We start from the raw sequence: 20,463 nt of genomic DNA, 5'->3' as shown, positions 1-20,463 counted from the left end.
AGTAGACTATGTGCTAATCCAGGGTACAATCTATCTCCATTCTAAATTTCAGCCCAATCAGTCCAGTAGTTTTTGCGTGAAGGAGTAACAAACACACACACACACATACAAACTTTCGCCTTTATAATATTAGTGTGATGCATGAGGTTTATTTTATAATGATTTAAGAAAAGGTTTTTTTCTTATTTATGAAGACTATTTTAGGCATTCAGTTCTTGTTTTGTACCCACATAGAGTGCGCATCTTACATATTTCAGCGAAAAGTTACTTGTTTACCTTTTAAATAAATTAAGGAAAACTAAAGTAGGTCGGTACCTACCATACCTACTTATATTAATTTGTACCTCATATCTTTTCGACAAATCAATTTAAACCTTTACATTTCGTGATATACGATCTTAAATACTTAATTGGTGTGTGTGGTCTGAATTGATTTATTATTTTATTATAAATACCTAAAGGTTTTATAAAGGTCTTTATACTGCCGTCACAATTTATGTTTATTTAAAAATCCTGCGGTAGGCAATGGAAAACAGTTGCCCCCTGGCCTGATACATAATACAATAGCCGCCGATGTTGCGCAGGTAGGTATGTCACGCGTAGGGATGCCACATCGATGTGCATTCAAGAAATATATTTTTTTGGCTATATTGTAGGTGTATTCAAGTCGCCAATGATGTCTTACTAAAGCCAAATGCATATTTTTGGCCAAGGTTCAATGTAATAAACATTATAAAAATACTTAATCAGTAATTAATATATTTCTGATTTCGATTTAAGCGAAATTCTATTAAATTATTTTAAAAAACCGGCTTCAATAAGCACAATTACTAAAAAGTACAAAATAATTCAATTTTATTATGTATACAAGAGTTAATGTAGTTCTGTAATAACATAATTTGGAGCCGGTGCCAAGTAGCCACACGAACCATTCACTCTACATATTGTTTGTCACTTCAGATTGGCACTTGATTGTAACATTTTTCGTACCGACTGATAAGAATGTACTTCTTTCTCCGGAGTTTCTTGCCGGTTCTTCTCGCTTGAATCTGTTTTCCGAATTGTTGTGGTAGATTAGAGTCTTCGCTCGTCAGGAGAGCCACGAGTTGGCCAACATAAAATATAGATTTTTGGATTAGAAAACTTATTGTACGGCCGTTCCAAATATCGTCACTGTGCATGAAAACTCCGCTGTTCCGCTAAAAACACAAGATTTCATTTTGAAAAAAAAACATGCTTTTCTTTTACGTCAAAATCACATAGCTAAAAAGATTATCTCTTAAACTAGCACACATGCTAAAAATGGGTTTCTACATATAGGCACACCTTTTAAAACTAAACAAAATTACATAAAAAAATAAAATCTTAAAAAAATACATAGCGGATTTTGAATGCGCAAGGACAGTTATATACTTATACGTTTTTGACATCTGTCAGTTACATAAAAAATAATATTGTGTGCCCTCTCGCACTTAATATGTCAAAATCGCATACTCAAAACAGCCGCTCTGTACATTTAAGAAGTTGCGCGTAAATATTATAGTATGTACCCTAGGTACCCTACCTTGCATATATCTTATACCGACATAATATTGTATTGAGTGTACTGAGTAGTCTCACCCGTATTTCATACAGTTAATTTTTAGAGGAATGTGCAGCGCCCAGACAAGTTGCCAAGACTTCAGGGCGCTAAGAATACAATGTAAATAGTTGTAAGAATAATGTAAATACAATAAATAAATAAAAAAATAAAATGTATTACATTTAAGGAAACGATGTGCAACCCTAAGTTTTTAGTTGTGTTTGCGTAATGTGTGAGTGGTGTGACGGCGGTGCGCAGTGACTCATGTAATCAAACATTAGGTACTAGCTGGTCTTACACTGGCTGTGTTTTTGGAATGTTGTAGATTTTCACCGGATTTAATCTTGGAAAAATCCCCAAGGTCCTTAGTTACAGAATCACCTAATAAGTATCACTACAAAACTGGAGAAACTGCAGATTTTACTTTGAGCCTATATTTTTAATGGAGATGTGAAGTGAGAACCCTTTGATTTTGTAGAATGAAAAGTAAGTAGAGCTTGTCTATTTTGAAATGACGCGCCCCACCACCGCAATTTACATATAGAAGTGAACAAAATTATGTAGTGGGGCGCGTCATTTCGAAATAGACAAGCTCTACTTAGGTACCTACTTAAGAGTCTGTCGCTTTCCAAAAGTCTCCAGGTCTTTAACTAGGTATAGCCACCTATTGTATACATACCTACATAAAAAATCACGCCGATTCAATGCTTCGTTGAAGCGTGATTGAAGGACAAACCAACAAACAAACACACTTTTGCATTTGTAATAATTATGGTAGTGATTTAAGTATAATTAGTAAATAACTTCATTCTTCCATCATTTTTAAGTAATCAATCGTTCACTTAATTATGTAATTTTTGGTCAAGTTAATGCTCTTCGACTGTCCTCACACCAGCGTATTTTAAACTAAGATTTTCTCGTAACGTAACTCAATGCCCTCCCTAAGTAGGTACTTTGCGGTGGTCTTCTTTGAACAATTCAATAGTAAAGCGGCTCATATACATCCACATCTGTTTTAGAAGATTTAGAAGTTTAAAGGCTATGCATGGAATAAAGAAACTCAGATAAGTAGATAGATACCTACCTACATGAACCCTGAAAACATTACACTCTTTTTCTGAGCCGCCGTGTAATAAAGAAGTTTCCGTTCTGTATATTTTGAGACGTTCAGGTACCTACTTATATGGATTTTTAGGGTACCTAGCCTAGTACTTACCTAATGACAAAATGTGGTACAGGTTTTTTTCCCTTTAATTTCTGAATCTCCTCTTCCTCTTCTGTGGATTGGTCTTTACGTCACTAGTTAAAGCCAGCTACAATGTAATAAGCTGCGACCTACGATTTATGGTCATAATTTCATTACATTTTGATGGCCCTATTCAAATGTTCTTCTTCGCGTCGCGTCTGTAATTTTATGGCGTTGTCTTGTAAATAATAAAACCTTTTTATGTCTTTACCTATACACTGTTGATTAATAGCAAAAACGTACCTATTAACGTGAACTTACGGTAAGTTGGTAAGTATACTTTTCACTTTGAGAAGAAGAAAACTATAAGGCGAATAAGGTCTGCGAATCTCAGCCGGTAAGCACCTTGTTAGTCTTACTTATCCTTAAGCTATCCTATCTAGCTATCACTGAAGAAAGATGACCTGCAGAGAAAGAAATTCATTTGAATTTACAGATTTCTTGTTCTTCTGGGGGTTATGATCTCTACAAAGAATTACTTCTTTAGCAAATACAGCTATTGTGGATACGAGTCCTTCAGGCGTGGGGAGTACCTTTTACCTTCTTTCGCAGCGCTTTGTGCAAACCAATGCTTGAGATACATCCTTTTGCAAAATGACGAAAAATATGACTAGTTCTTACGCAACCCTCGGTGCGCGAGTCTGACTTGCACTGTCCGATGAAGTGGGAGAAAAATGAATAGGTAAATATCGAATATCGAGGATTAACAAGTCAACAAGGTACGATAAGCTATATCTACTAACGAACGTAACTACATATACTTATATCATCTAAGTACACGACCACCCGCAGTTAACTTAGTAGGGACGTCGAAGTGACGAGGCACATTTTACTACTTGCCTACTGGTGCAGTAGCGATAACATCAACATCACTTACTCGTATGACGTCATAATTATGTTATACTTACCTTATAACTTAGTGTTAGGTACTTAAATGTTTATAGGTACCTAGGTACTTACAAGGGTTTGCTCAACTCTGCAGTACATGAAGCGTCACTTTTAAATTAGGTATGTTTTCCGCTATAATTGCTAATGTAAAAAATTAAATCTAATCTCCATTGAGTGACCAAATCGTAGGAGAACCAGAGACCAGAGTAAACGATATGAGCTACACGGGGGTGAACGAACGACCCTAAAAGAAACTTAATATTAAGTCCAGCTGTGGACGTTTATCGGTTAATATTGATGACGATAACTCTTAATTAGACTGTTCTCTCCCAAGAACTGGACAAAAGCAGCCCCCTTTTGTGAATGGTATCATTCCATAACGCACACATACCTACTCATCAAGTGACGGTTACCTTTGCTTCCTTTGACTTTTCGGAGCATACTGTCCTGAGTATTTATTCGTCCAAGGACTCAACTAAGTAATCGATCTTGACCGGCACAGAGATGGTTTGTATGAGGCGTATGTTTAGATATTGGGATATTTATATTTTTTTTACACTTACTCGAAAATCAAAGACTCTATCAACACGAATGAAGTCGCGATTATCAGATAACGTGTTAATCCCTATCCACCACCCAGTTACGGTAAATTAGCAAACATCGAGGGTAAGTACGTACCTAATATTTTGAAGTAGCTACCAAAATAGCTAACCAAAAATTTTGATAAGTATCGATAATTTAGATCACATTTTACTTTAATAAATTTTAATTTAGATTAAAATACGTTGTACCTACTATATACCTAGACTGTAGTTATCTCTAATGAAGGAATTTAGTAGTCGTTGACTCATTGAGTGATAAAGTGTTTGAAAACATAGCATTATCTTCGAAGATAAAGAGAGTTATTGCGTTCGGTAATTACCAAGTAGGTATTTAAATTATCACAGACTGGAATATTAAGATAAAAGGAAAATAATAATGAAAGAATAACTATCTAAGAAGAAAAGTTTTTATAAGAAGATCTCAGCTCGCGAAGGAGCCTTGTATGAAGCGAGCCTACGAAGGTTGAGTAGGTGAGCTGAGTGAAGGGGCGACGGAGCGAGTCTTCGATCTTTACCAAAATATGGGACCACACTAAAGATATACCTACCTACATACCTACCTACATACCTACCTAACATAATAATGCAATATGAAATTAATCATTTTAGTTCTCTCTATCAAACGGTACTTAGGTAGGTACGTGCTTAGGTACTTACCTGCCTATAAGACAAAACTAAATATAGGTAATGAAAACACCTAGATAATTGATATGGACCGAATAAAATTGAGAACCTCTCCTTTAATGAAGTCGGATAAAAAATTTAAAACAATAATGTAAGTACATTTTTATGCGACCACAATAATCACCTAGGTATATGTATTTATAATATTCAATGACCGAACGAGCATTGAAAAAGGGGTAATAAAAAACTAATAGAAAAAAAAAACAATTCTAGCGCATTTGAAAACAATTTAAAACAATAGTGAATGTCTAATAGCTAGGAGCCGTGGCGTTAGACAAAGAATCCGAACAATGCCAGCCGCTACTGGTCTCGAATAGTTCGAACAACAATGACTGTGCAACTATTGGACAATGGAAAAGTTAAGTGTTTCAATGTTCCGTCGTTTTGAAATCAACAGTGCTACTGGAAGTTAAGGGGGTTTCTAAATGTATTTGCTGAGAGAAATACCTAGTTGGATACACAGAATTTAGAAAAGGCTTTGAATAAAAACCCATAGAGAAAAGGTATAATAGAGATAAAAGAGCGAGAGTCTGATGATTTGTGAAGCAGGATGCATCATTGCAGAACCTAAGTATTAGGCTGTCTCAGAACCGATGGCCGCTGGGGCAGACGTGTTCTGGTCTCTGGAGTGGAGACCGCGTATCAGCAAGCGCAATGTGGGACGACCTCCGACCCGCTGGATTAGGAGTAGTGGGAAGTGGGTGGATGAGAATGGCGGAGGACCATGTGTGGCGCGCTCTTGGGAAGGCCTATATCCAGCAGTAGATGTAAACAGGCTGATTCATTGATTGATTGATGCATCATTGCGCGTATTGTAACGTAATACATAGTTTAATTTACGTTGTTTTAGTGCTTACCTATCTAGTGCTTACGGACGTGAATATAATTATATTATGTCCGTAGAAAGAATAAAAAAGTTGACTGTACTCTTACCATTTCAATTGTTGTGATTGGCTGAATTTAGATATATTGGGTAAGTATTTTGCTGCAACAATGCGTTTTAGCAAATAGCGTGAGAGTAGAGCAAGGTGCCAGCCAATCAGAGTCGATCGTCACACTGTAGAGCTGTCAAACAACCGCGGCAGGGCCCCATAGAGCCCTCGAAAATTGTCCATGATTTGGATAGAACTACCATTACGTAAGGGCACGCGAATGAAAGTCACTACCCAGATGATAGCCACGAACAGTCTGTCCAGATTGAGAAGAAGTTTTCTAAAATAAATATTGCAGGTAGTAGTCAAACAAAAAATGTTACTTCTTCTACTTGATTAAAACAGTTTATTGCTATTTTTACCCGACTGCGGTAAAGCCAAAAGGAAGGGTAATGATTTTAGTTATCTCTTGCAGAGTTCAGCATGACAGAGATTGAAATGAGTCCTAGCTCTCTCTATCTCTATATAAGTTACTCAAGTATCCGATAGGTGCTTAACTCTACACGATTTATAACTCTCCTAAGATACTGCTAAAGGGCTACTTTATTTGCAAAAGTTGTTTAACAAAAGGTCTTGTTGAAAACCTTTTGTTGAAAATTTTCTCATCGCGATGAGAAAATTTTCCAACTAAAGATAAAAGGCGATCTAAGAAGAAGGCGAAGGACTAATATAGGTACCTACTTACACAGTTGTAGAGCCGCGGGAAGATGAGTAGCTTAGGAATGATAAAATATATCTATTTACTATCTAGCGCGCACAAGTTTTTTATAATATTTCGGCGTCGGTGTGTGTGACATCATCTCGCAAATATGAATTCCCTCTCAGACTTTTGAAAGATCTATAAATTGTTAACGATAGGAATTCTTTGTTATTCGTCGAAATATTTCTGATATTCCTCGTAACTGGTGTTCCTCCTATGTAAAACTGTAAATATTACCTACCTGATAAGCACGTCTGGAATATAGGGCATAGATACAAATCTATAAGCCAGTTACTTAGCTTTATTTCTTCTTCGAGAAAGCGTTTGTCTATTCTAGGCTCTTGGTTGCCTCTCGAAAAACTGAAATTGCCGATGCTCTATGTAAATTGTAAATCATTATTCAGCGACCAAAATGGATCCCTGTTACTTGTTAGTTGTTGGAGATATCGTAAGATAAATTGATCGGGTATTAAGTATTTGGCCTTCTCCTCATTCTGAGAGGAGACCAATGCTCAGTAGTGGATGGGTTGATGACGATGATGGGAATGTCATTAGGCAACGATTAGGTACTTATTCAAATCTACCCAAACAAAGCGACAGAGACAAGCTAGTTCCTCACAAGCTAAGCGTGTTTGTATAAAACGAAAACATAAAAATAATTTATCAGGTTAGTCGATTGAAACGGGTATTTATCCAAGCGTCGTAGATAAGAGCCGACAGACCTTGGGCACAAGGCTGCGCCGCGTTTTTAATTCAGAAAGGTTATTTGAAAGCGAGCCGAACTCAACCGATGCTTTTTATTGGTCAATTAATTTTATTGCTCGAGATTGTCGTTAAACTAAATTCGAAAGGAACCGTTCTTAAACATATTTGCGGGTGATTGTATATTTTGGCGGAATTATGCAACGGATAAAATTATACTTACGGTAGATAACGTGAGTTTCAGATAAACAGCGTAATTAGCTCGGGGTTCTCATATTATTTTAGTTTCGGGGTCTAAATTTTGAATCTCCTTTATTTAGGCACCTTAACTATTAAGTAAACCTTCCTATCCACACTGAACTGTTTAATATCTGATATGAGGTTGCTTTGACTGGAGAGAAAACGAGAAATTCAGGCATTAGGCATAGTATGTGGAATAGGGAACTTTCTGAGAAGATTTTGTCGCGTTCTAAAGCGAATTCTGTTTGAGTTTTTCAGGAACTTTACTTGGAAGTACTTACTTAGTGGCTAGTACTTACGGCTGGGCATTGATCAAGAAGACCACACGATTTCCAAGAAGAATCTCAAGACGCGGCAAGTAAAAAAATTGTAAAAATCTGTGAATTTAGGTTTTGCACAATTTCGAGGGAACTCTGATTTTCTAGGATAACAAATAACCACCGTCTTTAACCATATTATCCATGTCAAAACACGTTCATCTGTTGCTCCGTTACGACGTGATTGAAGGACAAACTAACAAGCAAGCACACTTTCGTATTTAGGTATAATTTGTGATGTCCATCTGGAATACCTTTCAAATGGATAAAGAACCTTTCAAAAAGGTGCAGTGGTTCTGGGAAACTACCCTCACAAAATAACACTTCTATCTTTGTTGTACCTATTCTACTCCCTTTACAACCTCTCACACTGCCAAGGGTCACTGGTAGAGATCTCTTATACTCGTACTTACCTACTTACTTACTTAGAGATAAGTGCTTCCCTGTCCACTTTTTCTTTCTTTTCTCTTTATTGTTACAACTTTCTGGTACAAATAAAAAAAAAACAATTCGTACTCTCTCATTATAATATTAGTACTTACTTCCACTTACCTAATACCTATTGATGATCAATAAATAATATTAAGTATATTATTCGGTGATTATAAGGTATAAAGGCATAGATTGCAAATAGGTCTCAGTTAATCATCTGTCAAGTGGATGTGCGAATTGAGCTCGTGCCGGGCCCGCGTCAGAGCGGCAGCTGCGTGCAGCGGAAGCCGATAAACCCGCCACTGATAACACTATCAGTGATAGGCGTCACGACACTCGACGCTCGCCGACGGAGCGCCACCTGGGCTAACAGAAGATGGTGGAATTTTAGCTCTTCACTCTTTGTATGAAATTAATACATACCTACCTACCTACTACCTATAATATTATATGTGTCTGTCTGCCTGCTAGCTTTTCACGGCCCAACAGCTTAAACGATTTTGATTAAAGGCACAGAGTTAGCTTACATCCCGGGGAGGACATAGGCTACTTTTATCCCGGAAAATTAAAGAGTTCCCACGGGATTCTTAAAGATCCATCCGTTTAACCGTTTTATATGAAAGTTTCAGAGCTTTGCTTGCGTCCCGGGAATTGACAATATGCAACTTTTTATCTCAGAAAATCAAAAAGTTCCCACGGGATTTTTAAAGACGTAAATCCACGCGGATGATTCGCTGGCATTAGGTACCAGGTAGGTAAGTACCACATAAACATGTCTGAAAAGAAGACTGTAAAGAAGTAAGTATAATTAATTAAACACCTACCATTTTAATTTCAACTGAATTTGTTGTGGTCTTGGATAAGGAAAATCTTGGATAATAAGGAAAGCCTTAATTAAATGCTTGGTTGCTTATCACGGATTTTTTTAATTATGCTCAGGTAGGTAGATACCCATTAATCTTTTTATTTTTTTCTTTAACAGCAACTCAACATCAACTGGCAACAGAGATTTATTTGTCTTTTTTGGTATTTTTCCACAACGTTAATTTTTAGGATTCCGTATTTAAAGAGAAAAACCCTTTTACTATTTAAGGCTTAGCATAGGAGCTCATCTTCGCGTTGTCTGTCTATCAAGACTCGTCAAGAGAATCAAAACCTGTAGAGTATTTCCCGTTGACCTAGAATAATGAAAGGCTTACTTATACAAAATTATAAGGATATTTTATAATAGGTAGGTATTATAGGTAGTAAAGGAAAAACTGGTTAGATAAGTAAGTACCCAGATCACAATTTTTTAGGGCTCTTGTTAATTCCGTGATGAACGAACTGTTTATAACACCACCTACCTACCGGAACCCTCAGTGCGCGAATCCGTTTCGCACTTGGCCGGTTTTTTCCGCTTCAGCAAGAATCATTGAGAGAGGTGGGTGCTGACAGCAAGCACCTATAAAAACAAGGAAAATGAAGATAACAAATATCTTAGTTTGAAGAAACGCGGGTAAATACACAGGTATCTACGAGTAAAAAGACGTTCTAATTACTTATTTTACCAAATGCAGAACGCTGGGCATAAAAATTAAAAACTAGGCTTTCTACCAACTTTCTGCGCAAAACACTCGAATAGGAGCATGGTCTTTTCATGTCATCTTTTCATTTCATGGTCACATTTTTTTTTTTTTTGAATAAAAATAGCGAGCAAATTACTGCGGTCCATGAATATTTGTAGTAGGTACCAGAAGAACCGCCAATGCGTTGCAGGCCTTTCAGGATATTGTCGGTCCGCGGTCCGCCCCTTGAACAACCCCATTACATAATCAGAAAAGATGCGACAAGCATAGAAAAGCACAGGGAAGGGGAAGGTAGATGGAAAGAAGCCACGCAGACGTAGCCCGAGACCTTTTCGACGGACCAGGTGAAGGAAGCATTGGACTCTACTGTGCTTCTACACGGCGGAGAACAGGTTACGTTAGAGTTATGTATAACAAGAGGGTGTTATCAGAAACCTCGATCCTCAATAATGGGAATGAGCGAGTGATTTAAAGAGGAAGATTCTTTACCAAAAGCTTAAAAAAAAGAGATACTAGAAATACTGCAGGGAATAGGGTGTGTGGTACCTAAGCTACTTATTAAAACTGCCAATTATTTGTAACGATTTTGGGAAGTTGGCTTCTTTGAAAGCGTGGCGTCTATCCTACTGCGACATCTATCGGTACTTTACCAAAACCAATTTGTACCTATTTACTGCAGGTAAGTATGTATACAATATTTGTAATATGGTAAGTGAAGTCTGTGTGTATTGATTTTGGGAGTTACGACAGCACAGCTGAACTGACATCAAGTAATATTAGACTACCTACTGAAATCAGAATTCAAAACCTCTCTTGGCTTTGCCGGAGTCTGGTAACAAAAGAACCAGCGAAGTACGAGTCAGACACGCGCACCGAGGGTTCCGTACTACAGTCGTATTTTTTCAACATTTTGCACGATAAATTATACGCATGTTTCGCCCCGACACCGGAGCATCCTCAGGAAAGTTGTAAGTATAAGTACCTACTACCTACCTCGTGTGTCTTTGCAATTTGGCATTGTAAGGTCTACATCTCTTGAGGATGTTCCGGTATCGGGGCGTAACGTGCGTCGAGTAGTTTTGGTATTTGTGTAGTGCTGCGTAGTGGTGGTGCGTATTGTTTGCTTGGTGGTTGGCTTTTCCTGCATGTTTTTAACAGTGGGAGGGCAGACGGTGCATATCGCATGCTGCATGTTGCACCATACAGGTTTATCTGGTTTAGCGCGTTTGGTCTTATTTGTTCATGAACACATTTTTTTTCTTTGTGATGTAACCCCAAATTCACGGTTTTCGGATTTTGTTCTTTACTTGTAGACTTGCTATAAGACCTACCTGCGTGTCTTTCATGATTTTAGGTCAACGGGAAGTAGGTACCTACCTACCCTATAGATTTTCTTGCAGACACGACAGACGGACGGACGGACAGACGGACAGACGGACAGACGGACAGACGGACAGACGGACAGACGGACAGACGGACAGACGGACAGACGGACAGACGGACAGACGGACAGACGGACAGACGGACAGACGGACAGACGGACAGACGGACAGACGGACAGACGGACAGACGGACAGACGGACAGATGGACAGACGGACAGACGGACAGACGGGCAGACGGGCAGACGAACAGACGGACAGACGGACAGACGGACAGACGGACAGACGGACAGAAAGACAGACAGGCAGACAACAAAGTGATCCTATAAGGGTTCCGTTTTTCCCTTGAGGTACGGAACCCTAAAAATTACCATAGCGGCGCGCTGCAGATAAAATATGCAGTGGTATTTTAAAACAAAACCGCGCCGAAGTCATTGACTGCCGAGTGCCGCCAGATTAGAAACGCGCTTTCTACTAGCGCGAGTCGATGCCGGCGCGGCGTTGCCAGCTCGCGCGGCAGACCAACTCGGAAAATCTATTGCGTCAACAGCGCTGCTATACATTGCTGAATAATGTTGTTCGGTTGTATCTTGTATTTCGTTATGTGCTTGAGTACTATATAGGGATTCTTTTTGTTTATTATAATATATACCATATATTGTCTCTGTCTAGTAATCTATCTATTTTATTATGAGTTATGACTAATAGTTTGTAAGTATATCTAATTAAATCTACCAAGGCTCAGTTAAATATCAATCAGACCCAATCCACTACAAACTGAGATGTAAGTAGCTGTAAGATGATCAGAATAAGTATATTAGAGTGAGCAAAGTTGAAAGGGAAAAATTAGTAGGTGGGTTCAATGTAGAAAAAACATTCGTGTACAGCCTATGATTCTGTAAAATAATTTCATAAAGGTTTAAAATTACTCAGCAAGTGATGAAGAGAGGTTGACAACGTCTCAAAGTTATTAAATCAGAATCCAGTAGGTACCTAATGAAAAGATTTCGCTCAAGAACCAAGGATTATAAGTGGCTGAAGTGCTGAACTGGCAAAATAAAGCGAAAGAGTGAGTTGAGCGTGTAGCTCACCCCAGAGTTCATATCCTCGTTATCCTTAAGTATACTAACTAAAGGAATCCTCAGTGCGTTGATGATGCAATAATTAAACGGCACGAGTTCCTTTGTAAAAATTAGTTTTTATTTTTCTCACAACATGAAATAAACAACGTTAACAAAACAGTCTTGACGTATATAATATTGAGTGATGATTTTTTCTTTTTCTTTTTTTCAAACATTTATTTTTAAATAAGTAAGTGTGTACAGTGTAACCTACACTAACCATATTTACCTAATTACCACTTTCCTTGTACTTATATTCTATCTTATCTTTTATACTGTACGAAACTTCTGGCTCCACAGGAGATCAGCGCTATGCCTGTGTTGTCACTTCCCGCCACAATACAGCAAATGCTAAGTGAAGTTCATTTTCGTACCACACACCACGCATCCTATTTCAAGCAATTTTATCTGTATTCTGTACTTTCTGTGGCACCAAATAAACACTTTTTGTTTCTTTCAATTTGCATAGTAAATACGTCTGAGGACCTTCAGATGTTGGGATCCCAGATGCTGTAATGTAATGTGAACTTCGTATCAGGAGAAATTTGCAGACCTCCTTCTGGGAGGACAGGACAACATCAATCATCGCAACGAACCACCAAAAACATATACGCGACAAAGAACGTGTATTGTAGAAATCTCTACAAGAGACTTAAGCCCAACAATTGTTAGTCATTGATTGAGATGACCACAATAGTTTTTCAAAAAAGATAAAATTCCTTAGAAATTTTGAAAGGTTTTTCTTTAAAATCGAGACCGTAGATGGAAAGTTTCGAGTATCGTACATGATTTGCGTGTAAATAAATTTTGCGTAAAAGTCATTAACCCTTATAAGAAACCTTAGAATCCTTAGAAGAACCTTTAGAAGTTCTTAAAAGTTTTCTGTTAAATCGAGGCTGTAGAGTAGAATTTTGACGGTTATACATATTTTGCGTGTAAACAATTAGTGTAAATTAAAAATTCATAACACCCCCGACAATTGAAGGTTACAGTAACTAGAAAAGAGCTGATAACTTTCAAATGGCTGAACCGATTTTCTTCGATTATAGCTAAGAACATTCTCGATCAAGCCCCACCTTTCAAACAAAAAAAACTAAATTAAAATCGGTTTATTAGTATAGGAGCTACGATGCCACAGACAGATTCACAGATACCTGATACACACTTTAAACTTATAACACCCCTCTTTTTGGGTCGGGGCTTAATAAATGCTCCGTAGAATTCATTTATTCACGCTTCTGAAAAGTCAACAATCTTCAAGAACATCTTATGATTGAATCTGCTAGATAGAAAAAGGAGCTATCTAATACTGTAACTTAAAATTAAAGCTTGCTAAGAACCTATATTATACGTACTCCATCAGTTCAAAAAATATTGCTGAATCTTGATCCGCTTTGTTGGGATAGAATTTGGTCGGTGTCACTCCATAACTTCATCAAATCTGAACTTATTTTATTCGTTGGCAAGATTGTACGTGTACCATCAAGTTTGTTTTACTCTTTAATAAATAAGAAGGTACTATCAGAGATGAAGGACGGAACTCCTCAATGGAGCGCAGTAAATCGCTTGCAAAAAACATATGGATGGATATTAAACGGCATTCATATGAGAATACATGACGATCTTGGATACAGATAAGTATACTCTAGTCATAAATTATATTACAATGGCAGGAGTTTTCTTGGAACTACTATAAGGTGGGCTTTTATATCCTTATCCAATATACGGCTCAATAAGAGTACGATTTCGACATTAAGTTTTAACGATTTGTTTTAGATTTTAGTGTAGTTAGGGCCGACAGACAACAAATTCCTTCTCTTCCGAACCTCCCAAGTTGATCACCCATCCATTTGCAGACTACATGATGATGATATATCAATGATGCTATAACAACTCCCACCAAGAAAGAGTATTCTGCAATTCCACTCGATCAAAGCCAGAATGGGTCAGCTAGTATGAAATTTTACTAAAATATCTTTATCACGATATTAATGCAGCGTAATGTAGGTACCTACCTACTCTTTGATAACAGCAGCCTTGAAACTGATTGTTTACGAATCCGCATTTAAATTACGATTGATATAGGTACCTACTTACCTACCGAAAAATTGTTTGTTAAACACCAAATCTAATTATGTACCTATATCGATTCTTTAAACAAAATTTAGTGCTGCATTAGGTTAGATGGAAATGACCATAGAGCGCCATTTTCTGCGTGTCTAATTTAGTAATATGATGATGACATAGCTTAGTCAATTAGCCAGCTGAAGTAGCAGTGAACAGGCCACGTCTACCAGAGAACCGATGGCCGCAGGGGCAGACGTGTTCTGGAGTGAAGATTGCGTTTCAGCAACCGCAGTGTGGCAAGACGACTTCCAACCCGCTCGACTGACGAAGTTCCTTCAGAACATTGCTTCAGAAGGTAGTGGGAAGTGGGTGGATGAGGAAGGCGGAGGATCGTATGTGGTGGCGCGCTCTTGGGAAGGCCCATGTCCAGGACGCGAACAGGCTGATTGATTGATTGAACTATTACATACCTACGCTGTACTTTGGGCTATTTGTAGATGCTATTAAAAAACCTTTAATTTTTACATTGTTTCCAGTCTATAAATAGCAGGAAGTGCATGAATATGTTTTTTCATCCTTCATTTTATCCCCTTACATTTGAACTCTACTAAAAAAGCATTTTGACTCTATGTTTCCAAGGCCAATCTTTAGTGGTTTAAGCTGTAAGTAGGTTTTTAGTCAGCCATGAGCACTGTCATTTTTTAATCGTGATTTTGACTCAGCAAGTTATTAAAGGTGATTTTCAAGAAACTAAAAAAATGATTTTGTATAAATTTAACATTTAAGTGGGGATGGACGTGAAAAATTCACTAAACTGGTTCGTAGAAACAAAAATATGTATCGCTTTGTGAAGAGATCTGAAGGAGGCCGTACTAAAGATTTATATTTAAATTAGAATTTATTGTTATTATTCATGCTTGTGAGTTTTAAATAAGCAGCTATCGAAAGTAGAAACATATAGGTACAAGCACACAATTGTTAGTTGATGGAAAGATAACCATGAAATCCAAACATTTAAAGAGATTTTAAGGCGATGCTCAATAATTCTGGCTGGTTTGGCTTATCTACTTAAAGTAAGATAATATTATCTTTGTAAATTGTTATGTCGCTTTAAATTTCTTTCCTCTATAAGTATAAAGATTAATGTTTTTTTGAAGATCAGATTCAGGCATCCAAAAAAGTTATTCTATTTGTCTCATGCATTTTCCTTTTACTTCCTTCAGGCTTCAGTGGACAAAAATATGAACACGGTTTCTATGAAGTATTTAGTACTTATCATTATTTACCAAGTAGATAACTACCGACTTTTTTATAATGCTGAAGCATTATCATCTTAATTAGGTATTTGTACTTAAATTAGGTATTCTTTTATAACTTAGTAACTAACTGAATGGACTTAAGTGAGTGATAAATTATGCATTTCTTGTCCACTTAGTTTTAATTTTAAATGCTAATTTGACATTCAGAATACAACCCAAACAAAAACTTGAAACGTAATACAACACTATAAAAACTGTGTTTATACATCTTATTAGTAATCATTTATGCAATTTTAAGATCCTCGCTAATACCACGACCTAAACAGGCATTCAAATTATCTACCTACCCACCATCCAAATTAGCAAAATTACGTAGGCACGAATTATCATGCTGCATCCAAATCTCGAATATCGTCTCGATTAATTAATTACCAAGGATCACGAATAATCCTCCACGTCCAGATAAAGCCGACGTGTTATTCGTATCGAACCGACCTATACATAGCCACCTGGACGGTCACATAGAAAAACACCCTATTAGAACAAGGTCGGATTCTACTTCAAACGAGATCAATATGGACCCTACTCCCAAGACTCAAAGTACAGTTTATTGCTCCCTTAGAAAAATAGAACCCTGTCGTCCTAAGCGTGCGTCAGTATTCTGTTAGTATACAATAAATATTCGGCGCCAGTTGTGTCAGGAGTACACACATATACATAGCAGTGAACACTGAACAGCGCTGTTGCTTGCTCGGAGCGGCAACGTCGCATCGCTTGACGACGGATTCCAAGCTAACTTTAATTTACGATGATGAGATTGATAGAGTTCTAATGATGCATTGCCAGATAAATATGAATCTTATTGACAATAATATAAGGTGTAAATTAATATTATATTCAATAGTTAGAACTTTGTAATATTAGTGAGTTTGAAAGTCGACGTTGAGGGTAGCGGGACGTGTGGCGTTGTCGACGCATTGTGTTCGTTTTTTTATAAGCATAATAGAATCGATGTCAGTTGGCAGATTTTTTATTTTACCGTTTTTTGGCCTTGTTAGATGCGAATTAGATGAACAACAATAGACGCCGATAGCTAGGCAAACGCTTTAGCGCGCGTTATTGTGACGAAACGCATTACGAAATCTTTTGTTCGTTCAAAATGTCCAAATTGTTTGGTGTGATGACACTTAACCATCACTTAACACTTAGCTGTGACGAAGGTCACACTGTTAAAATTGCCTACATTACATAAACTTGATTTCATTTCCTTCAATGAACCTAAAAGCGTAATTGAGCTGATTGATCTTCATCTAACAAGTGTAATCTGGTAGTAGTCATAGTTTCCTTTCAAATGGCAAAAGAATTGTAGAAATCGGTTCAGATTTAATGGAGATATGAAGTAAAACGCATCGTAAAGAGATAATTGCGTCGAACTCTTTCGAACGGCAGAAGAATTTAAGAAATCGGTTCAGATTTGATGGAGATATGAAGTAAAACGCATCTTAAAGTGATAATTGCGTCAAACTCTTTCAAATGGCAGAAGAATTTAAGAAATCGGTTCAGATTTGATGGAGATATGAAGTAAAACGCATCGTAAAGTGATAATTGCGTCGAACTCTTTCAAATGGCAGAAGAATTTAAAAAATCGGTTTAGATTTGATAGAGATATGAAGTAAAACGCATCGTAAAGTGATAATTGTGACGAACTCTTTCAAATGGCAGAAGAATTTAAGAAATCGGTTCAGATTTGATGGAGATATGAAGTAAAACACATCCACAAAATATGATTGTAGAAATTGGTTCAAAGACGGAGGCAGGTAGGGAAAATTGTGTCAAACTCTTTCAATAACATAACCGAAGAATTGTACAAATCAGTTCAGATTTGACGGAGATATGAAGCTTAGACTACTTAAATATTATGAAGTATTTACTTCGCATCAAATAGAATTGCATCGAATTGATACCTAATATCCCCCTTTTTAGGTCTCAAATATACCTATTGGGCCCCTTTTGCCGCATTTTATATATTATACAAAAACATACACACACACCACAAGAAAGAAGGAATGACAGGCCCGTTTCGCAAACAAAACGCCAGAAAATTTTCAATGGTGCAACATGCAGTATTCGCTAAGGACCGTCTACCCTTCCACTATCTTGGTAGTATTATACAATGCCTACTCATTATCCTTATTATCAACCGATACCTACTTAGGTCTCCACCGCTGGACAGACATAGATCTTTTGTAGGGAGTTCCACAGGCCACGGTTTTGCGCCGCCTGAATCAATCGGCTTCCTGCAACTCGTTAAGGTGCATGACACGGGCCGCGAAATTCAAATTTAATTTGGTTTTTCGCAAATTGTAAACTAATACGACTAAGTAGGCATACCTATGACATTCTAATAGCGCCTATGGCAGTAGGTATCATCTGCACAGGTTTATATAAGAATCTTTACTTGAAAGTGCCCAGCTTAAGATATTGCGATGCGCCGCCGCCGCCGTGTAGAAAACCAAAGGAGTAGGTATTTACTTATGGGTTTAATGGAAACTGCCATACGCCTACCAAACTAGCCTGCTTTCATCTTAGATTGCATCATTACTTTCCACCAGGTGAGATCGCAGTCAAGGGTTAACTTGTATCTGGATTAAAAAAAAAACGATTTCCCTGCAATGTAGAGCTCCGCTTCCCAACATACGAATTGCGCTACCCATCTTTCTTCGCTTATGCTTTTTTTGGTAAACGAAGGTAAGCGATCATCATCCGAAAAGGTTCTCTATCTAAAGCGGCTTCCAACCATTTGCGTCTTCCTTGCTAAACAAGGCCTTTGGGGTAGGTACCTAAATGGAATATCGCACCGCAGGTAAAACTGACCCCAGATCGGCTCTGATTATTATTTACTTGTTTAATTAAAGTTGAAACTAAGAACTATACAAAGGTTGCCTGGTAGAGATTGCTCCAAGCAATAAGGCCGCCTTTGCACACAATTGTTTTTTCTGTTTTCTTCTTTCTGTGTTGTGTTCCTTTACATGTGTTTTTGTGTGCAATAAAGTGTTCTATCTATCTATCTACACATACCTACCTACCTTGAGCCATGATGCGAATCATGGGCTGCGACTGCGCCTGTTCACTACGCATGGGTAGATAGTTACATTCGGTATACATCATTGATTGTTTCAATCGCGTCGGTTAAAACTTTCTTGACATTGAGAGAGCCCTCGGATGAATTTACCACTGCAACTGTGTTCTAATGGTATGCCTATGCCTACCTAGCTGTCTGCGAAACAACAAAACAGGCGTGTCGAAGTCGTAGCACTTCTCTATCAACCTAAATATTATGTAGAATGTAGATATACAGATTTTGAAGAAAGAAAGAAGAAAGAAAATTAGTCTATTCATATTGTGTTGTGTCATTTTCATAATAAACCTTGAAAATAATCAGGCACTATAAAAAAACAAGGAGTAAACATTAAATAGCGACATAGAAAACACATTTTATGTTCAAAAGTCAATCGCGGTCGGCGAGTCGTAAACCGCTCACAATGGCTCGTAAAAATGCTTTATTGCGATTGCTGCCTGCAGAAAAACTACTATCGAAACGGTTCTGCAACTCGAAAGTAAGTCGAAAGATATCATTACCAGCCTCAGTACATCCACTACTTGACATAGGCCTTTCCAAGCGCGTCAAAACAGGCGTCCTCCCTCCTCCTCTTTTCTATATGTTTAGTGAGAGGTTGACGACAATGATGGGATCTAGGTTGAAGTTACCTAGAAGATGCCTGTTCACTCTTGTCTTGAAGGTATATAGTTATACTTTCCTATCCACTCACCTCCAGTCACATTCTTGAATTCGTCGGTCCAGAGAAATGGACGACGCTCAACTTTTGCTGGTGCGTAGTCTCCACTTCCGAACACGTCTGCCCCAGTTGTCATCAACATAGGCAAATGTTCGGTAGATAGGCACTTGAAATAGTATTCGCTAGATTATTTCAAGCGATAGGCGTAGAGATAGAATCTGTGGCATCGTAAAGCTCGATCAGATAGACCGATTTGAATGCGGTTTTAGTCAAAAGCGAATAAGTATATAAAATCGAGATAGATTTTATTTCTTAGCCATGTTTGATTGAAATCTTTGCTGCCGTTTAATAATAATGATCAGCTCTTTTCTCGGTCTATCACACTATCACACTAATATTATAAAGGCGAAAGTTTGTGTGTGTGTGTTTGTGTATGTTTGTTACTCTTTCACACAAAAACTACTGAACGAATTTGATTGAAAATTGGAACGGAGATAAATTATACTCTAGATTAAGACATATGCTAGTTTTTATCCTGGAAAATCAAAGAGTTCCCACGGGATTTTGAACAACCTAAATCCACGCGGAAGTCCCGAATGTATGAAGTCGTGGAAATCATCTAGTAGTCTAATCATTTCACATGTCAGTGGCGATTTGAATACTTATTTATTTTGTTTTGTCCATTAGTAAGGGTAACAATGACCACCCGCCGAAGAAAATATGAGCGGAGCAGGAACAATGACGACTTAAGTAATAGAAAATGAGCAACAGCCTCGTAAAACTCACCGCTTAATAATCCTTAATTAACTCCGGGCCGAGGGCAATCTGAGTGACAAAGGAATGTGTATTTTGTACAGCGCTAAATGAGGCAGAAACGCTTGGAATCTATATTCTATTTCTCTTATCTACATCAATAATAGGTAAGAACGTAACAGCTCATCAGGCA

General features: G+C 37.6%; 1 long non-coding RNA gene across 1 annotated transcript; it reads left to right on the top strand.

The window, feature by feature from the left end:
• The first annotated feature begins 231 nt into the window (after window positions 1–231).
• LOC123879075 lies at window positions 232–19,191 on the top strand. The gene is made up of 3 exons (XR_006798943.1): window positions 232–303; window positions 10,573–10,580; window positions 19,181–19,191. It is a non-coding gene; the product is annotated as an uncharacterized LOC123879075 (long non-coding RNA).
• Window positions 19,192–20,463: the final 1,272 nt, after the last annotated feature.

Source organism: Maniola jurtina, chromosome 3 (genome assembly GCF_905333055.1).
Source record: "Maniola jurtina chromosome 3, ilManJurt1.1, whole genome shotgun sequence".
In the NCBI taxonomy this organism is placed as follows: Eukaryota; Metazoa; Arthropoda; class Insecta; order Lepidoptera; family Nymphalidae; genus Maniola; species Maniola jurtina.
The sequence above is the reverse complement of the archived record's forward strand: the minus strand, read 5'-3'. Positions and strand labels throughout refer to the sequence as shown.